This window comes from Pelodiscus sinensis, chromosome 11 (assembly GCF_052426305.1).
Source record: "Pelodiscus sinensis isolate ZL-2025 chromosome 11, ASM5242630v1, whole genome shotgun sequence".
NCBI classification, from domain to species: Eukaryota; Metazoa; Chordata; order Testudines; family Trionychidae; genus Pelodiscus; species Pelodiscus sinensis.
This window is the reverse complement of record NC_143062.1, coordinates 6818960-6833251: the sequence shown is the minus strand read 5'-3', so window position 1 is coordinate 6833251 and position 14292 is coordinate 6818960. Positions and strand designations below refer to the sequence as shown.

The window sequence follows — 14292 nt, the reverse complement described above, 5'->3', positions numbered from 1 at the left end:
GGGTCGGGAGTAGGGGGGGGAGAATCGGCTGGCCTGGGCACACACATCCCGGGGTGCTGCCCGTCCTGTGCACGGTCCCGTTGGAGCATGAGCGAGTCCTGTCCCCCCCCACTGCCCCGTCTCCCTTCCCCCTCCCTCCCCCTCCTCCCTACTGCGCAGCTGCGCACTGCCTGGCTGGCGGACACGCTCACGCAGTGCGGCTCAGGAATGCGCAGCCACGTGCTGATACTCCTGATGATAGAACTGACTCCATTCGAAAATACCCGACATTTCTCCGTCCGGGATTTTCTCAGTTTGTTTCCCGGACAGAAAGCTCAAATACCGGACGGCTGGGTTGAAAACCGGACACCTGGCAACCCTACGCCCGGCTCCTCCTCCCCCCCTCGCTCCTTCCTTCCTGCGGGTCTCCAGCAAGCAGCCCCCCCGCAGTGCTCCCCTTCTCGGGGCCAGCCCTGTCTCTAGCGTCTGCTCCCGTCAGCCCTGGCCTCCGTCCCCTTCTCTGCCAGGGCACCAGCCCCAGCGCCAGCCCAGGGCAGAGCTGCAAGAGCGCCCAGGCCCGTGGCAGTGGGACCTGAGAGCGCCGGCGCGTCCTGGAGCGCCACTTGCGCCGCCTTGAATTCCCTCTGACGGGCGCGGGGCCTGGAGGAATGGCCCCCGCAGCGCCTCGAGGCCCGGGCTGGGCTCCATGACAGGAGGAGGGGCCCCCGCAGCGCCTCGAGGCCCGGGCTGGGCTCCATGCCAGGAGGAGGGGCCCCTGCAGCGCCCCGCGGCCTGGGCTGGGCTCTGTGCCAGAAGAAGGGGCCCCCACAGTGCCCCGCAGCCCAGGCTGGGCTCCGTGCCAGGAGGAGGGGCCCCCCCCAGCGCCCGGCAGCCCGGGCTGGGCTCCATGCCAGGAGGAGGGGCCCCCCCAGCGCCCTGTGGCCCGGGCTGGGCTCCATGCCAGGAGGAGGGGCCCCCCCAGCGCCCTGTGGCCCAGGCTGGGCTCCGTGCCAGGAGGAGGGGCCCCCCCAGCGCCCGGCGGCCCGGGCTGGGCTCCGTGCCAGGAGGAGGGGCCCCCCCAGCGCCCGGCGGCCCGGGCTGGGCTCCATGCCAGGAGGAGGGGCCCCTCCCAGCGCCCGGCAGCCCGGGCTGGGCTCCGTGCCAGGAGGAGGGGCCCCCCCAGCGCCCGGCAGCCCGGGCTGGGCTCCGTGCCAGGAGGAGGGGCCCCCCCAGCGCCCGGCAGCCCGGGCTGGGCTCCGTGCCAGGAGGAGCGGAGCCCACGTGGCGATGTAGCCGGGCAGTGTTCAAGGCTCTCGGGAGCCGGAGCCCGCGCGGGACGTGGCTCACCGGCGGGCGGCGTGGAGTCTGACTTGCCAATGGACACGAGGCCCCGGCGTGTCCCCTGCGCACCGCAGTGCTGGAGCCCAGAGAGGGACACGACCTGCCCGGGCCAGCGGAACGGCGCCTGCCCTGGTGCGAGCCGGCCTCCCCTCTGTCCTCCATCCCCCGCTCTCTCCGTCCCCTTGGCGCGGTGCCAGCCGACTCCCTGCGCCCAGGTCTCTTGCCCCCCCAGCTCCCCAGACCCGCCCTCCTCCATCTGCAAACGTGTCTGCTCCGGCCCGGCTTCCCAGCCATGCCAGTGGCCCCGCTTTTGTCTGCAGCTCTGTCTCTTCCCTCTGGGCACCTCGGCCCCACACCTGCGTCCTTGCGAGGGCCCGGGCACAGCCCCCGCAGGGCTCTCGACATCCAGCTGTGCGAACACCTGGTGCTTTTTAGCCCTCGCCCGCTGGGTCTGGGGAAACTGAGGCACGAACCGTGAGGGGATGTGCCCAAGAACTCAGTGGTGGAGCTGGTAGGAGAGTCCTACTCTGTCTGCGCCCACAGCAGCCCAGCGGCCCTGGCACAGCGCACAAGGAGGGTGTGGCCCGTGCCTGGGTTTTCTCAGCTGAAATCACTAGAGGGCTCGACCATCTTCCTCCCTGTGCTCCCTGCACGTCAGCGCTGACTTGGGCTACTCTTGCCCATGAATCCCTTTCAGCCCCCACCCCCAGCGCCAAGGGGTCAGGGCTGGGATGTGACTCACTGGGGAAAGGGGGGGGCAGTAGAGGGAGGAGCTGCTGGCTTACACCAGCAGAATGCTCGGACAATGGACAAGGGGGCGACTGTGGGGCAGCTCCAGAGAATCTTGCTTCCGTCTGTTCCTGCTACCCCAGGGGGCCCTCGCCGGCCCGGCTCAGCTAGACAGTCACAGTCTGTTTGTGACATCACAGTCTGCTTGTGACATCACAGTCGCCCGCACCCCTTACTGTGATGTCACCAGCCGCACCGGAGCAAGTCAGCCATCCAAAGAGGCTGGCTCCAGGTGGGTCCAGGGTGCAGGCAAGGCAGCACTGAGACGCCGGCTGGGCCTGCGGCGCTGGGCACGAGGCGGGTGTGGGCCTTCGAGGGGCTGTGGGCTCTCCAGCCAGCGGCCAGCCTCCCCGCCCGTGTAGACGTGCCCCAAAGGGTCGCAGCCGAGGCTGCCTGCTCTGGGATCAGGGAAGGCCGGGCCTGCCAGCAGGAATTTGCTCTGGGGCGAGCAGTGCCGCCAGTGGGGGTGTGCTGGGGAAGGCCTGTGCTGTGCGTCCCCGGTGGGTCTCCGGCCTCGTCTTAAGGCGCCTAGCCCGGGAGAAGCTCCCACGTGCCGTGGGGGGGATGGGTCTGCTCCTGGGGACCAAACGGCGCTTTCTACCGGCCAGTCCCCAGGGGCCAGCCGCACATGGAACTGGCTCCCCCAAGAGCAAAGGCCACCCGGTCCCCTGCCCAGCACTGGGAGACCTCCCCGGACCGGCCTTCTCCGAGCTCGCGCCAGGGGTGTGTGTGAGAAACAGCCTGCCCCGCCGGGCCCTGGGGGGCGAGGGGACAGGCCCGGGGCAGGAGCCAGACCTGCTGCGCGGCCGGGGGGCTCAGGCGCTGTGCAGAGCAGGGTGGGACCCCCGCCCGGGCCGGGTGCCGTGGGCACATCGCTCTGCCCCTGTGGGCTGGTGGGTTCCCCGGCGTGGGGACGGGGCTGTCGGGGGGGCCAGGCCTATGACAAAGCCCCGTGCTGCCACCTGCTGGCCTGTTCCTGGCAATGCATCGGCCAACGCTGCACCGCCACATTTCACCCCCTTTCCGAGCCGGGGGCAACCCTGGAGCTGACCTGCGGAGGCCTCCGGGCCGTGTCCTGGACCCAGCACAGAGACCGGCCTGTCGCCTCCGGTTCTGCCCTGGCAGGATCCCAAGGGGAGCCCAGCGGCTTTTATGATCAATCAAAAGCCAAGTGGCAGCGGGTGAGCTGAGCATGCGGCGGCAGCACAAGTTGCAGGACGCCGTCTGGTCGCACACCGGAACCACGCGGGGTGGGACAGGCTCAGCAAGGAGGGAACCTTTGAAGATGTTAACTGCTAAGCGCTAAGGCGTCTTCACAGGACAGAGGCTGTTGGCCAAAGCGGAGCGGATTTCCCCAGGCCTGCCAGCCGGCACCTCCTTGGAACAAAGGCCCTTCAAGTCCCTGTGCCCGCAGCATGGGGACGGGAGCGCCACTCAGCCCCAAAATCACAAGGTCCTTTTAAAATGGCCAAACAAGGGATTTTTCTCTAGCCAGGTTCTGTGAGTTGAACTGTCCCGCCTGAAACTTTCCACCACAATTCAGCCCATGGCAGATGCCCAGCCTGGAAAATTCCACTCCGATGCTGGAATGGCCGCGCTAGCCAAAGTGAGCCCGGCACTGCCTGAATTCCTGCGTTTTTAGGAAAGGCCCCATGCAGAATCCTGGGGGGGGTTTCCGTAATGTAAAACGCCTCCGCGGTGGCATTCTTCCCCTGCCTTCCAAAGCAAGCCGGCAGCTCCTGTCAGCGAAAAAATGCTCCGGCGAGGTACTGGAGATTTTTCCACGCTGTGGGTCCTCTAGGGCCTCCTTCCCCTGCTGCCTCTCCTCCCCTTCTCACTCTCTCTAGATACGGCCCCTCCCTGTGTCTACCCCACAGTCCCCCTGGGAAAGCTCTGTTTCTCTGGAGGGTTACAAAATCCAGCGGCAGGGAGAACCGTTTCCTCCTTTTCTCTGATCTTTTCCCCAGAAACGGACTTTTCATCATGAAGTCGTCACAGACAATTTTTTTAAAAGCGTATTTTCCACGTGACCACCAATTTCACCGCTTTTGAAAGGGACAAGTCACGAGGGCGTGTCTCGGTTTGTTGTCTTTGTGCGGATGAAGTCGCATTCATCTACATTCCGAGGTAAGAACTGCATGGACCAGGACTTAGGGCTGGCGGCGTGCGTGGCAGTAAAACCATTGTGGGAATGATGCCTTACTGCCAAAAGAGGGATTCCCCGGTCACACACAAGATTTCCAAGCAGCTGTTTGAAATGAACAGGGATTGGCTGTCTTGGTCCCTTTGTAAAGGTTCTCATTAGGCTGGCTGCGGGACAAACACAGAAGTAAAAAAGGCGGAGCGATCGAACCAGGATTGAAATGAGCAAGCAGGAACCCTCAATTTAAAGAATGGATTTTAGTTTTGTTTTGCAGTTATACTTTCTACTGATTTTCCTAAAGAAAGATTAATTCTTATTGGCTGAGAGCCATTGAACCAGTCTTTCTTAAACTTTTTCAGATCGAGGGACACCAAACAAGGATTTTGTTGTTGAGTGGGGGGGAGAGCAGGGAAAAGTTATTGACAAAAAAAAAAGAGGATCAGAGGAAAGTTACTGAGGAAAAAAAAAGGTCACCTGCCCCTTTAAGGGCGGCCATTTTTAACTCTTCTGTTCTCCACGGCACACCGGTATCCCACGGAACACAGTTTAAGGAACGCCGCGTTAAACCATGTCGATTTGCAACTAAATGTTGCCTTTACACAAAATGTGGGGTTTCGTTTTGCGAACTGACTAAAGACCCAGACCCACAAGTAATTATATATCTGCCATTGCATTTATTTTGAATCGTCTTTTTGTTTACACTTTTATTTATAGAAAATGATTGGCGCATTTTTTATTTACTAGGCAGCAACTAAAGTTTTCTTTGTGATTTGTGTCAAGCTGTATTTGGACGGAAATTCAAATGCAGTTACAAGTGCACAAAACCAGCATCTTCATCTATTGGTAGGTGCATCGGTCTATCGGTCCGTCTGTGAGTCTGTTTGTTCAAGAACTCCTCCTAACCGGTAAGAGCTAGGAGAAGTTGATAAGGTCATTGCAGAGAAACGAAATGAATTCTTTGCATTAATCTTCATGGTTGAGGACGTGAGGGAGATTCTCAAACTTGAGCCATTCTGTTTAGGTGACAAATCTGAGGAATTGTCCCAGATTGAGGTGTCATTAATGCAGATTTTGGAACAAACAGATAAACTAAACAGTAACAAGTCCCTGGGACCAGATGGCATTCACCCAAGAACTCCAATGTGAAATTGAGAACTATTAACTGTGGTTTGTAACCGATCCTTTCAATCAGCTTCTGTACCCAAGGACTGGAAGATAGCTAACATAATGCCAATATTTTAAAAGGGCTCTAGAGGCGATCCTGGCAATTACAGACCGGTAAGTCTAACGTCAGTACCGGGCAAATTAGTTGAAACAATAGTAAAGAATAAAATTGTCAGACACATAGAAGAACAGAATTTGTTGGACAAAAGTCAACATAATTTCTGCAAAGGGAAATCAGGTCTTACTAATCTATTAGAGTTCTTTGAACGGGTTAACAAACATGCAGACAAGGGGGATCCAATAGATATAATGTACTTAGATTTCCAGAAAGCCTTTGACAAGGTGTGACGGCGCGTTGGGGGTCCCCTGTCTCCTGCACCCCGAAATGGCCCAAACAGACTCCACCAGCCAGTGGAATTGAGGGTGGTTTATTGCTTCTCCAGGATACAGCACAGCACAGATGTAATCTGGTTACAGGAACTGGGGGCTAAGAGGCCTCAGTGCCCCCTTGAGATGGGGGGATCCCAGCCCCCTCCCCAGCTCCTTCTTCCCTGCTTTCCCGACAGGAACTAACTCCCCCTCTCCAAGCCCTGCCCCCAGCCAGGGCAGCATTGCACCTCCCTTTGTTTCTCCCCATGGGGGCTTGGCTGGTTCAACCGGTATGGAGTCACCTTTGCATAATAAAGTTTTCCCTGCTGGGTCTTGCTCCAGACAGCAGAGGTCACCACAGCCCAGCAAGTACCCCCACTACGTCACACAAGGTTCCTCACCAAAGACCCTTGTGTAAATTAGGTTGTCATGGGATAAGAGGGAAGTTCCTTCCATGGACTGAGAACTGGTTAAAAGACAGGAAACAAAGGGTAGGAATAAATGGTAAATTTTCAGAATGGAGAGGGGTAACTAGTGGTGTCCCCCAAGGGTCAGTTCTAGGACCAATCCTATTCAACATATTCATAAATGATCTGGAGAAAGGGGTAAACAGTGTGGTGGTAAAGTTTGCAGATGATACTAAACTGTTCAAGATAGTCAAGACAAAAGCAGACTGCAAAGAACTTCAAAAAGATCTCCCCAAACTGAGTGATTGGGCAACAAAATGGCAAATTAAATTTAATGTGGATAAGAGTAAAGTAATGCACATCGGGAAAAATAACCCCAGCTATATATACAATATGATGGGGGGTAATTTAGCTACAACTAATCAGGAAAGAGATCTTGGAGTTATCGTGGATAGTTCTCTGAAAACATCCACTCCATATGCAGCTGCAGGAAAAAAAACAAATAGGATGTTAGGAATGATTAAAAAGGGATAGAAAAGAAGATGAAGAATATCTTACTGCCCCTGTATAAAACTATGGTACGCCCACATCTTGAGTACTGTGTACAGATGTGGTCTCTTCTCCTCAAAAAAGATATTTTGGCCTTGGAAAGGGTTCAGAAAAGGGCAACTAAAATGATTAGGGGTTTGGAACGGGTCCCATATGAGGACTGGGACTTTTCAGTGTAGAAAAGAGGAGACTGAGGGGGGATATGATAGAGGTCTGTAAAATCATGAGTGGTGTGGAGAGGGTGAATAAAGAAAAGTTATTTTCTTGTTCCCACAATAGAAGAACTAGAGGACACCAAATGAAATTAATAGGTAGCAGGTTTAACACTAATAAAAGAAAGTTCTTCTTCACACAGTGCACAGTCAACCTGTGGAACTCCTTGCCAGAGGAGGCTGTGAAGGCTAGAACAGAGTTTAAAAAAGAGCTAAATAAATTCATGGAGGTTAGTTCCATAAAAGCCAGGGGATAAAATGGTGTCCTTGGCCTCTGTTTGTCAGAGGCTGGAGAGGGATGGCAGGAGACAAATCGCTTGATCATTGTCTTCGGTCCACCCTCTCTGGGGCACCTGGCACTGGCCACTGTGGGCAGACAGGACACTGGGCTAGATGGACCTTTGGTCTGACCCCGTCTGGCCGCTCTTATGTCCCTCCCCAAAGGCTCTTAGCAGAGTACGTGGTCATGGGAGGAGAGGGAAGGGCCTTTTGTGGCTGATCACTGGCTAAAAGGCAGGAGACAAAGGGGAGGACTAAATGGTCAGTTTTCTGAGTGAAGAGAGTTAACTAGGGGGGTCCCCCAAGGGTCTGTCCGGGGACCCATCTGTGATAGGGCGCTTGCCCTGCACTGGCCCTTTAAGGGCAAACCCAGACCTGAGTGAGGGCGGAGAGGGACGCCCCAGCTGAGGCAGCTCTGGCTAAGGAGGGCCCAGCCTGGGGCTGTATAAAGGAGGACTCCTGGAGGGGTGGGGGAAAGGAGAGGGATGCTGCAGCCAGAGCCAGAGCCAGAGCCAGAGCCAGAGCCAGAGCCAGAGCCAGAGCCAGAGCCAGAGCCAGAGCCAGAGCCAGAGCCAGAGCCAGAGCCAGAGCCAGAGCCCAGTAGAGACCTGACTGCCAGGGAAGCAGGAGGCTTCCTGGGGGCAGAGCAGGGCCGGGGAAGCTCTGGCCAAGCAAGCCCCCAGGCGGCGGGGCCTGAAGCAGCCAGGTTAGGCAAAGGCTGCAGGTCCACCCCCTTTGCCAGTGCTGAGTGGCCATTGCAGATGCAGTTTCCCTTTGAGGCAGGGGGAGATGGAGCCTGGCTGTGGGTCACCGAGGCAAGGTGGGGACTGGGGGTTCCCTGGGAGGAGAGCAGGGTGCCGGGAGGAGGGAAGGACCCTGGAGGGAAAGCAGGATAAACACCATAAACACCCACCCCCGGAAGGGGGCTCAGACACTGGCGTGGGGATGCTGAGGCCCATGAGTGACGTGCGTCTGGACCAGAGGGGGCAGCGAGAACACGGGGAGACTCCAGCGAGTCAGTGAGCTAAGTCCCAGAGCTACCAGCTGGAGGCGCCAGGGTGGTGAGTCTGCCCCGGACACCACCCTGTTCAACCTATTTCTCAGTGATCTGGAGAGAGGGGGAGCCAGGAGGTGGCAAAGTCTGCGGGTGACACCGAACTGCTCAAGATCGTTCCGACCAAAGCTTCCCAAAGATCTCGCCAGACTAAGGGATTGGGCACCAAAATGAAATGTGGCTCAATGGAAAGTAGTGCCCATTGGAAAACAAACCCCCAACGATCCGCACAATATGATGGGGGCTAGTTTAGCTACAACGACTGGAGAGCGAGATCTTGGTGTCAGCGGGGAGAGCTCTCTGAGAACACCCACGCCGTGGGCAGCGGCAGGCAGAAAAGCAAATCGGTTAGGAATCGTTGAACAAGGGACAGAGAAGATCTCCATGCCTCTGGGTAAAACCATGGCATGGCCACGTCTCGATGTGGTCGCCCCCTCTCAGAAGAGATCTCCTGGCGCACGGAAGGCCAGCGGGGTGCTGAGGGGTTTGGAACGGGGACCATGTGGAGAGGGGTTAACGAGACGGGGACTTTTCATCCCAGCAAAGGGGGGATCAGCTCGAGGTCTGTAACCTCATGGCTTGTAACGGGTTGGCTGTGCCGCCCGACTGGACGGAGGAATCAACAGACCGGCTTCCAAGCCCAGCAGCTCAGGGCTGCTCCAAGCATTTGCCCAAGACTGCAATTTGCCCAAGCCTGCGCCTTCCCAGCCCAGCTCCTTGTCTCACTCCAGGGAACCTGGATCTGACCCTTGGCTCTGACCCCAGCCTGGGCTCTGATTTCCAGCGACTGAGTCCTGCTCTAACTACTAGGCATGACCACCTGTGGCCCAGTCAACGACCGCCACTGATCTGTGGTGTGACTTTTAGATCAGCCGCTTTGTTGCCTTGTGCCTCAGTTTCCCTGCTTGAAGATGCTTAACCGCCTGTGCAGACTGTTCCCAGCTCCGCCCAGGAGAGGTGCTTTAAGTGCTGGTTATTACGATGAGAGAGTCCAAGCGAGATGAGAAGAAAAGCGCCGGTCCATTTGGCACAATCAAAGAGCAGGTAACTCGATTACGCTGTGCTTTGCGAGGGTACATCGGATTAAGGGGGCCCCGCTCCTTGGGAGGCTGATGTAAGCCAGCGTGCTGACCCGGCTGCTCGCGTTCGGTGCAGTGAGCTGCTGCGCCGGCTGCACGCCGGGAGGGTATGTGAGTTGATCTCCGCTGGTGGACTCTCCTCCGCGCCAGCTGCCCTGGGGAGCGTCTGTAAGGCCGAGCGCAGACGGGGACTGGCCTTTTTCCAGCGCTGCCCGGGATGGCCATGGGACCGAAGGGTGGACATGTGGGGGGGAGGGGAGCTGCTGAAATTGACGCGTGTTGGAGGAAAACTGGGGTGCACAGACCCCGCACCAGGCAGGGAGGGCGAGAAGAGATGCTCTGTCTTATTCTGTGTCCCTTTCTCAGTGACACCCTGTGACGCAGGGGGGGCTGTCTGCTCTGTGACCCGGGGTCCCCACCTGGCTGGGCTGTGTGATTCCCACTGACTCACCCACATGTGGATCGGCCCAGACACCGAGGCCCAGCCTGGGCAGGTAACAAGGCTCTTGTGCTCCCTGCATCCTTCACCTCCTGTGTCCTGCGCCCTGCACTCGCTCTACATCCTTCGCTTTGCATCGTATGCACCCCCTGAGCCCTGCGCCTTGCAGTGGGTTTCTGAGTGAGCCCAACGAGCTCGGGGAACGAGTGGAAACGTGGCAGGGAGGGCGTTGCACGGGGGGGGGGGCCATGCCCTGGCGTGCTCCAGTGAGGCCTGCGGCCATTGGCCTAGGGCAGTTGGGCAGTGCTGAATCAGGCGGCGCCGAGCTCGGGTCGGGACTGGGGCAGGCTCTGTGTCCCGCTGGGGAGAACGGCACGGCTCCCGCGGTGCACAGCTGGGACAAGGAACGTGCTCAGGCTCAGGACGGACTGTGCTGGGGGACACGGCCTTTGTTTCATTAAAACACCATCCCTGCGGCCAGCCCTGTAAGGAGCCAGCGTTCGGAGGAGGCCCCAGCTGCACTGCTCAGCATTGCGGGGCCGGGCCGGGCCGGGCCGGGGGGGTTGGACACGCGGCTCTAGCTGTGTAGGGCTGTGACATTCCAGCTCACAGCCTAGCTCTGAAAGAAGGCAGCGGGTAGGGCTCCAGGGCGTGCTCGCTGCCTCTGCCCCACTCTGGGAGTGAATCAACCCCCACCCCAGCACAGCACCCCTTTTCACTCAGCAGCTCCAACCGGCTTTTGACCCCTGCGCTATTTTTCCTTCCAGGAGCCTGAGATCAGCGTGCGAATGAGGGCGCGGGGCGCGGGGCTTAGGGCGCGGGGCGCAGGGCTTAGGGTGCGGGGCACAAGGCGCAGGATGTACGGTGCGGGGCGCAGGACGTGCAGGGCTCAGGCCATACAGTGTAGGGTGCGGGGCACAAGCATAGAGCGTAGGATGCGGGGCTCAGGGTGCAGCATTTTTTGCTGGCCACAGCAGCATCGCTAGCGGGAGGAAAGGGTTAAAACAACAAAGGCTGACACACCTTTAGCTCGGTGGTAGCCAAACTTTTCCTCTCACACTCCCCCTTCCCAGTAATGGATGTGCCCGTGGGCCCCGGGCTGGGAGTGGAGTTGCTGCCAGGCCAGAGGAGGGAGCTGGAGCCAGGAACAGGGGCTGGGGCTGAGTGCAGGGGCCAGGGGTTGATGGTCGAGAGCAGGGGCCAAGGACCAAGAGTCGGGGCTGGGGCAGAGAACAGGGAAATAGGGCTGTAGCTAGGAGCAGAGCTGGAGCCACAGCGGGGGAGGGGGGAACAGTGGGGCTGGGTGGGCCCCCTCACCTCTCCTCATGGGGGCTGGGCTGGGGCCCACCGTGCCACCTCTGGACATTCCTCCATGTTCCCTCACAGGGGCATGCCCCACAGTCTGGGGACCGCTGCGGTAGAATCGTATAATTTTACCTACAATGTTACCACACGTACGTCACCGGGACACTAATGATCAGCAAATTATGAGTTTTCAGATGATGCCACACAAGGGGTGCTCTGTACAAAATCCAGTATAGTTTTGTAAAAAGGGTGAGCACAGGGAGACTGACTGTCACAGAACCTACCCGTTGTCCCCATGACTTCTCTGACATTGGGCTCGGCAAGCCGAGCGCAGTCAATGTTTGAACTCCGAGCTTTGGAGGAGACAAAACGTTTTGCTTAAACCTTCCCACTAGGCTCTTCCTGCTTCCATCAGCCAGCTGGCCGATCAGAGTGTGGTGCGGGTGATTCTTGGCTCTGTGATTTGTGGGTTTACTGGAGGAGAGAGGGAAATCAGTTCTGGGCCCACGAAGCTGAACATTGTCCTGATTGTCTGGCGAAAGGAAAGTCGAAAAGACATTGTTTAGGTTTGAACAAAAGGGTTTGGGATTGTTCATGGTTGTAAAACTTTTTTCGGCAAAAAGAAATCGAAGGGAATTTCAAAAGGCTGCCCTCTTGGGCAGTTGTTCTGAATAAAAAAAAAAATCAAACCAGATCAGGATTTCGTGGGGAGGAAAAATACAATTTTTTTTTTTTCCTACTGAAAGATTTTGCTGAAATTCAGCACAAATTCACAAGCTGTTTCTGTTGAGCCAAATCTGCATTTTTTTTTCCAGTGGGGACAAAAGTTTTGTCTGAAAGTTTTGCCCAGCACTAATTGACACAAGCGTCAAGTGTCTGACATGGGGGTTAATCCGCCCAGTGTCTGCCTTCCTGCAGAGGAACAGCCCCCCAGAGTAAGTTAGCTCCTTCCCTATGTATGGGCCGTTGATGGGCTGCCATACCCCTAAAGGCAGGCAGTCCCGAACAAGCACCTTTCCCCTGTGTGCCCCTGCTCTGGCTGTTCCAAGGTCTACTAGCTGGCGATGCCTCCTCTTGGCTATCTAAGCCAGTCAGGAGTCTACCCTACCTCCCTGTGTGGGATGAGGCCATGAGCGTGCTATTTGCGGAGGGGGCTAACTTCTCGGTGGGAGCCACAGGTATTTACATCCAGGAGAAAAAGCCCCCATGGGGTCTCAATTAGCTGCTCGAGAGATCAGAGTCACTATGGGGAGTTCTCTGCAAACATCCACGCCGTGCGCAGCGGCAGGCAGAAAAGCAAACCGCCTGTTGGGGATCATTAAGAAAAAGACCAAGAATAAGACAGAAAACATCCTCTTGCCTCTATAAATCCACGGTGCGCCCGCCTCTTGAATGCAGTGTGTAGATGTGGTGGCCTCATCTCAAAAACAAATCTCTTGGCATTGGAAAAAGTGCAGCAAAGGGCAACAAAATTTGAGAGATTTGGAATGGGTGCCTGTGATGGCGCATTGGGGTTTTCCCGTCTCCTGCACCCCCGTAGTGGCATGAATAGACTCCACCAGCCAGTAGAACAGAGGGAGTTTATTGCTTCTCCAGGATACAGCACAGCACAGATGTCATCTGGTTACAGGAACTGGGGCTAGGAGGCCTCAGTGCCCCTCCTTGAGATGGGGGGTGGCTGGGCCCTACAATCCCAGCCCCCCTCCCTAGCTCCTTCTCCCCTGCTTCCCAGACCGAAACTAAACTCTCTTCCAGCCCTGCCCCCCAGCCAGGGGCAGCATCCCACCTTCCTTTGTTTCTCTCCCTGGGGGGTAGCTGGTCCGACAGGTTGGGAGACCCTTGCCTAGTGACTCATCCCCTGTCCTGCTGGGATGTGCTACCGACAGCAGCCAGTGGGGGTCACCCCCAGCCCCAGCATAGAAACCAGCAAGGTACCAACACTACGTCACAGAGCCCTATGAAGAGAGAGTAATAAGACTGGGCCTTGTCAGCTTGGAAAAGAGATGACTAAGGGGGGGATAGGATAGAGGTCTATAAAATCAGGACTGGTGTGGAGAAAGTGGATAAGGAAGTGTTATTTATTCTGTCTCATAACACAAGAACTCGGGGGCAGCAAATGAAACGATCAGGCAGCAGGTTTAAAACAAACAAAAACCAGTATTTATTCATGCAACACACCGTCAACCTGTGGAACTCCTTGCTGGAGGATGCCGCGAAGGCCAAGATTATAACCGGGTTCAAAAAAGAGCTAGATAAATTCATAGAGGACAGATCTGTCAATGGCTACTAGCCAGGATGGGCAGGGATGGTGTCCCTGGTCTCTGTCAGAGGCTGGAAATGGGAGACGGGCGGGATCATGTGAGGATTCCCTGTTGTGATCCCTCCCTCTGGGGCACCTGGCAGTGTCTGCTGGGGGCAGACAGGACTCTGGGCTGGAGGGACCTTTGGGCTGACCCCGTGCGGCTGTTCTCCTGGTCCCAGAAAGGAGGGTTTTGCAGAACAATCACAGACATCCGCCGTAACTCTCACGCTCCACAGAGAGTGGATATTGCGTTGCCCTGCAGCTTTTCACCCCGCAGCTTGTGGCTTGCAGGGCGAATGCAGCCGGGAGAACGTTCCTGGGCTCCCAGGGCCGGGGGCCTGCCCGTGTGCCTGCTCCTGCGTTGGGAGCCTGCTGGGACATGTGGGCACTAGGGGGCAGAGTCACACCGGCCTTCCCTGAGCGCTGCCCCTGCAGGTATTCTGGGTCAGGCTGGACTTGCCCTTCCAACCTTGAATGCCTCCGGCAGCACAGAGGGAATTTGCCCTGTGGGCAACCAGCAGCCCCGGCAGGGGGCGGAGGTGGGGGGGGCCACGTCCCAGGGAGGAGGGGCTGGCTCCTGCTGTTCTGTGCAGGATGGCGGTGAGTTAGATGGGGGGCCACCCCCTCCAGAATTCGGGAAGCTCCAGGGGGAGGGACTGCCCAAAGCAAGCCGGTCCCATCGGCGGCGCCCCTGCCTCTCCTGCAAACTCCACGGGCGTTCCACGTGCAAACGGCTGGCTAATGTCGGGGGCAGCGGGGCTGAGCCCAGGACGGGGCGCCGTGGGGCAGGAGTGGCGGGTGTCACTGTGACACTTTTGGAGTGTACCCGAGGTCCGGACAGCACGAGGGAGTTTTCTCGGTGCCCACTGGGGGAAACTGTC

The 14292-nt window shown here is 57.7% G+C and overlaps 1 long non-coding RNA gene across 2 annotated transcripts; it reads left to right on the top strand.

The window, feature by feature from the left end:
• The first annotated feature begins 1622 nt into the window (after positions 1 to 1622).
• LOC112547105 (uncharacterized) lies at positions 1623 to 5082 on the top strand. 2 transcript variants are annotated; one of them, XR_012906546.2, is made up of 3 exons: positions 1623 to 2341; positions 4077 to 4236; positions 4997 to 5082. It is a non-coding gene; the product is annotated as an uncharacterized LOC112547105 (long non-coding RNA). The 2 variants fall into 2 exon arrangements; XR_016350407.1 differs by lacking the exon at positions 1623 to 2341 and having other exon boundaries at positions 2348 to 4236.
• The last annotated feature ends 9210 nt before the right edge of the window (positions 5083 to 14292 follow it).